The following is a 6000-nucleotide window of genomic DNA, read 5'->3' on the forward strand; positions in this document are numbered from 1 at the left end:
AAAAGAGATAAACTTGTCCTAATATACAGCTATCATAAAAATAACCGTTGGTACCGTGAGTACGGATATTATATAAATCATAAATGATATGACGTCATGCAAATATATTTTAACAAAACCTTAAGTTAATTTTAAACTTTCCCCAATAATTTGATTAAAGTTTTATGTAACCAGTCATATACAATGTACCACCACACAAAGAAATCATTTTACAGTGGAAAAGATAACATGTCCCTGTAAAATATCCCTGGTTTAGATCCCTAGCGGAAGCGCGAAATGCTTGTGTTTTAAGTATTTTGCCAATAATGGGTGTCATCCATTTATATACAATGTATATATTTGATATCCTTGTCGTTCTTCTTGCAATAATGTTTAGTTAATTAGTTCCTGTGTTTTCGCCTATAAAGGAGCATGTTGTCGGGTTTCGTCTCGCCGACTGATATAACATATGGTCGGTGTAAACCTTAACATTGTGTACGACTTATCTCCCTTTAACAGTATGGAGTTGGACAAAAATTTGTGTATCGTGTTGGACAGAGTTGCCACGAAAACCTGTGACGGGTTAAGATGGGAACCGAATCCGAAAGAAATAAAACAAAAACCGTTTTTAATCAATTAAAGATAAATAAAGAAATCACATTTTATCATATACATAATCACATTTAAAAGAAGACATTTTATTCAAACTTTGTTCATTCTTAATTATCACTTTAAAAGTGTCTCTTCGTTTTTTTTTCAGTGTGCAATATATATATATATATATATAAGACGGCTAAAAATACCTATACTAGACTTCCCATAGCTCTGAGACTTTTTTGTTCTAGATGTTTATATTTGAGTGTCTAATATATCAAGAGTTCAATAAAAGAAGGCCAATCAAAGGCCGTGATTTTAGACATTGTTTTTATTTGAACTTATGTCTGTGTAAATAAAAGGAGTGTATCAGATTAACCTAATAAATCAGTGTTTGCTTTTACATATATTAATCAGATCGTTATCAACGTGATAAAGCATTATAAATCTACAATGGTGGCGAGAGGCGCCGGTTTGTTGAATGTTTAAAAAAGAATTTAAATGAAAATAATTTTGCCTGTATAACGTATACACAAAAAATTACCCGATACGTCACATGGCAAACACTTCTTTAAGCTTTCAAATAAAAAATCTGAAATATAATAACAGACTGTTAAGAAATATTAAAATTAATAAAAAAATAAAAAGACATGAAATTGAAATAACTTAAATATTAGTATTGCAAAATTTTGATGCTGGTTAAACAATATTATGACGTGTATGTGTAGTTATTTGCAACAACATATATGGACTCGGACATGCTACCATGATAGAGATTCATAGGGTAATAGGATTTCGGTTGTAGATCTATGTTCGAGACGACATGCTGGCTAATTCCTTTTAGAGGTCACGGAAAAAATATACACAAACATATTGGGTGGCACAAAGTCGAGAGATGAATAAGTAAATAAAGAAGAATTAAATTTATCGAATTATATTCAGATATTTAATCGAAACAACAATATATTTCAGAATAGTCTTTATCTCGAAAATAATAGGAAGGATTAGTGTCAAAATGTTTATTATAAAATATGTTGTGTAATATCGTAAGGAAAGGCTTAGGGATAACGATTAGTGTTACGGTCAGTCTTTATAATGTCTATATATGGTAAGTACGTCATAATAAAGTACAATTATCAATAAAGTCCACGTGTGTATTGGCGGAGCCAGTCAAGATGTTTCAAGTGTGCGTTATATAACGGTATTGTAATGGCAGATTTTGTTCACGATTATCCTTGTTTCAAGTGATTTATAGTTTATTCGCTTGCTTGTTTTTTGTGTGTGACAAAGAATGAATCGACAGCTTTCTTAATTGTCAACCTGTAAAAGTACTATAATGAAAAGTCAAAGCAATTATCCCAAAACTCAGATGGCCAAGAAGAAAAGAAAAAAAAAAACAAAAAAAAACACCAAAAAACAAAAAACAAAAATAAAACAAACAAAAAACACAAACATTAAACAAAGACAAAGCACAAAAACAATATCGAAAAATACGCCAGAATGTACCTTGAATTAGATTAACAGAATTTTAACCAGTCGCACCGGAAGATCCGCGATTACAGTCCTCTTTAACAAGTAAATAACACTCGTGAACATCGTATCGACTAGCTTAGCGCAGTGACCACTGTTACACAACCAGATGCTTTCGAGATGTACTCTAGGAATTCGACATAATTCATAATTCAAATTTAAATCGGATGTCACCGAAATCATTGCTTAGGAAACAAAACAAAGCAAACAAGATTTACCTCCGGTCACATCTTACACCAGATAAAATTCCTCTCCCCTACTTTTTCTCTCATTTATCAATCTAGTGGGGAATTTAAGATTAATCCACGCGTCAGAAAAGTCAAGAATCGCGGTAGGAAGATTTTTCCGTTACCCGGGACACCGCTGTTTACTTCGATATTCTTCCGTGCAGGAAACCTAGGGCCTCGTTTTAATTCGATTTACTGATTTCGACCTTGTTGTGAATCTTGTGTATCAATGTGTGTTTGATACAAGTTTCGATAATATGTTTTGATATCAGTTTCCAAGACTAGTAAAAGTCTAGGTAGATAAAGATAGACATTTTTTGTTATAACTCAATGTAACACAATGAACGAGTAACGTTTGGGGTTAATAGATAAAAAATAAATAATGAATAAACAAATGAATAATGAATTAGTTAATAAATAATGAATTAGTTGATAAATAATGAATTAATAAATAACGGTGAAAATTATGTACTGTGAAGCACTTGAAACCCCCACTAGTTTAATTAATGGTAGAACTTCAATCAAATACAACGTCACTCGTTTTACACGCTACCTCTTATACTACCAAAATCTTTGAACGGGTCCCATCAAAAAAATAAATAAAACAAAACAAAACACTCACCTTCGAGTTTTTTTTATTGTTCTTGATACATAATTACTCTCCTTAGCATTGCCGAACAAAGGAAACATAATATCATGCCCCTGTGGTATCATGATATTCCAATCCTACATACGGAATTCTCGAGACCCTGTGTACCTGGACATACATATTGTAATATTGATTTTATTTACCTGCTATATACACCCGATATAACATGTAAAACAATGTATAGTATTTCACTTATCTGATAGGTTAATCCGGGGGTTGAATCCTATCATCCCTGTATTAAATTGTAAAATGTGGTTAGATGCCGGCGAAACGTGCCACAGCAGGAACAATGTCTACTATCCTTGTTCCAAACACAAACACAAAATTGTGAATAAACTTCGTTTATATCAATCCCGGTGTTGTTAAATATTTCAGAAAAAATATTCCTTAATTATTATTATAATTGTAGATTAATCCATCTAGTCTCTCCCTGAACACGAAACACATCCACCATCCTTAACAAAGTATCATTATTTAATTTTGGTTTTTAACAGGCATTTTCATTGGCTTAAAACTTACGTTATTAGCCCATAACGTAATAAACAACGTCGTCGTGTGTAAGGTCGCTTTTGATTGGCTGACACAGCGGCGTAATGAGTTCTAAGATAACAGAATATCAATAAATGCAGATTTGCACAGGATGTACAATATATTGAATGATAAGGATTAATTTGAATATCTTTTTATGGAGTGATAACACAATAAAATCGGAGTGTACTCTCGACAGCAAAGGCTTCGCGGTTTATTTAGAGTCCACTCAGTTTGTTTTTTGTTTTTGTTTATCTTTGTTTTCTTGGTGTTATGGTTCAATAACATAAAAATATAATCAATTCAACACTTAAATAAGTATTTAAAACGCGAAATATATTTGAAAATAATACATAATTCAACGATATTCTTACTCTCAGTCGTTGTACATTGTATTTCTATACTTTCGCGCCATTTTCTACACTACAGCATGTTTTGATTAATAGTGTGTTTGACGTGTTATTTCCAACGTTTCCTCAAACCTACCAACGCAATGTGTCGTTATAATCCAGGTCCGTGAGGGAAATTGAAATCTAATGGTGTTACAAACGTGTTTGTAATGCAGATTGATATCCAAGTTCACCAAGGTCAACTCAAGGTCATTCGAGGTCAACCTAGACACCTATATATCATGCGCATATTGATTTAAAGACTCGTGATGTGTCGCTAAGGTTTATCACACTAAGATTTCTAAGGAATGGACTGTTCTGATTGGTCCATTTCAGATTCGCTTTAACCAATCATGTTTTTTAAGTTATGAACTACAATATCAATTTCATTATTTCACCTTAAAACTGACGTCATTGACACAGATAAATCAATTTATTTGCTCCTTAATAATAGAGGGGAAATATTTTAAAAAACGTGTCATACTGAAAAAAGAGGAAATGATATCGTAATAAGCTAAAGCACGTCGTACTGAACGATTTGGGCGTCCAAGCCCCATCAACTTCTGTTGGAGAATGTGCATTAAGCGGGTAGAAATGAAAGACAATACAATGTTCGCAACAAAATAATATAAAATATGAGAGATATGAATCTAAAATCCGAAGTAATTTACAACGCCAATTTTGTACCAGTTTCAATCTACGTCGTGGTCAACTTCGGGAAATCACGGACTCGTCCGAGTTTTGACGGATACAGTCGAGATGTTGCGAAAGTACCGATAAGTTGCTTCACACACAAAACGCAACACAGATCGATGTCAGTCGTTGATATTCATCTCTACATCTCGTGCATTTTATTTTCAATTTTTTCCCCCAGTTTTTTTTTCAGCCAATGTGTTTGATGTGTATAAAGTCTGATTTTAATGATACCTGAAATGATCTCTGTTTCCTGTCGTCCTAGTGACATCCGGTTGCATATATGTCATAACTTCAATTAGATAACTATAAAAGATGAATGTGCCAGTTATCCAGATACATTTGATACAATGCATCATGTCAAATTTTACATCACATACAAATCATGATAATGACAGTAATAATAAGTAACATTTATAATATATGTCTGCCAAATACTTCTTATTTCAATAGGTGAATCTCAACAATTGTCAATCGGAAGGCCGCCATTTTGGGTTTGAGATCAAAGCATACACAAGACAATTTTGGGAACAGTATATATAGATGTTACATTAGGTGTTTAATAATGGCCAGGACTTCACCGTAACGAGGTCTCCTCCGCTAAAGCTATGGGCAAAACGGTCTTTCTTTCTTTCTTTCTTTCTTTCTTTTCTTTCTTTCTTTCTTGTTTGGAGTGACCTTATTCTGAGCCAGTGCATTATAAGGATGTAGAAGTGACATAATCAAGAGAAGACAAAATAATGACATTAACAACTGATAAGGTGGAGGTAATATGGCGTGTACATTGCGATCAAAATGTAAGAATTGGGCTCGACAGTCAGGTGATCGTCACTTGGAAACCAGCTTGTGTATCATGTCGCGTTTTGTCGCCGAGTACGGAAATACCCGAAGATTTTCGATTGCAGGATTCTTAGCAATTGGTCTGTAAAAGGATGTTTAATTGGTTAATTAGTGATGGTTTGTGACATCTGGCATAGCTAGTTATAACATTGACGGTCCCTATATCAAAAAAACGACCATCCCGATGTCTATTATAAAGACATTAAGTATTTATATTTATGGTATGTAAATACGTAAGATTCGCACCTGCAACCATATACACTCTACAGTTACATCAAAGAGCAAATCCAACTGAAACAGGAAGTCTGAAAAAGTGGACATGAAATCATGCATGGCTGATACATAGCTAAATCAATCCATTTAATCTGATTTAAAAGAAACCCTGAACCTCGTGACCGTTACAGTAACCTATTGACAGCTTTTAATCAGTTGTTATAAATTAATTATGGGTTCTTCATCAACAATTATGCATCACATATGTGTCAACTAAACGTATCAAATGTTGATGCAATGAATTTTCACCTTGTAATTTTAATTACAATACATAATTATGCATAATTCACTTATATTT

The sequence above is a fragment of the Pecten maximus genome, chromosome 14 (assembly GCF_902652985.1).
Source record: "Pecten maximus chromosome 14, xPecMax1.1, whole genome shotgun sequence".
NCBI lineage: Eukaryota > Metazoa > Mollusca > Bivalvia > Pectinida > Pectinidae > Pecten > Pecten maximus.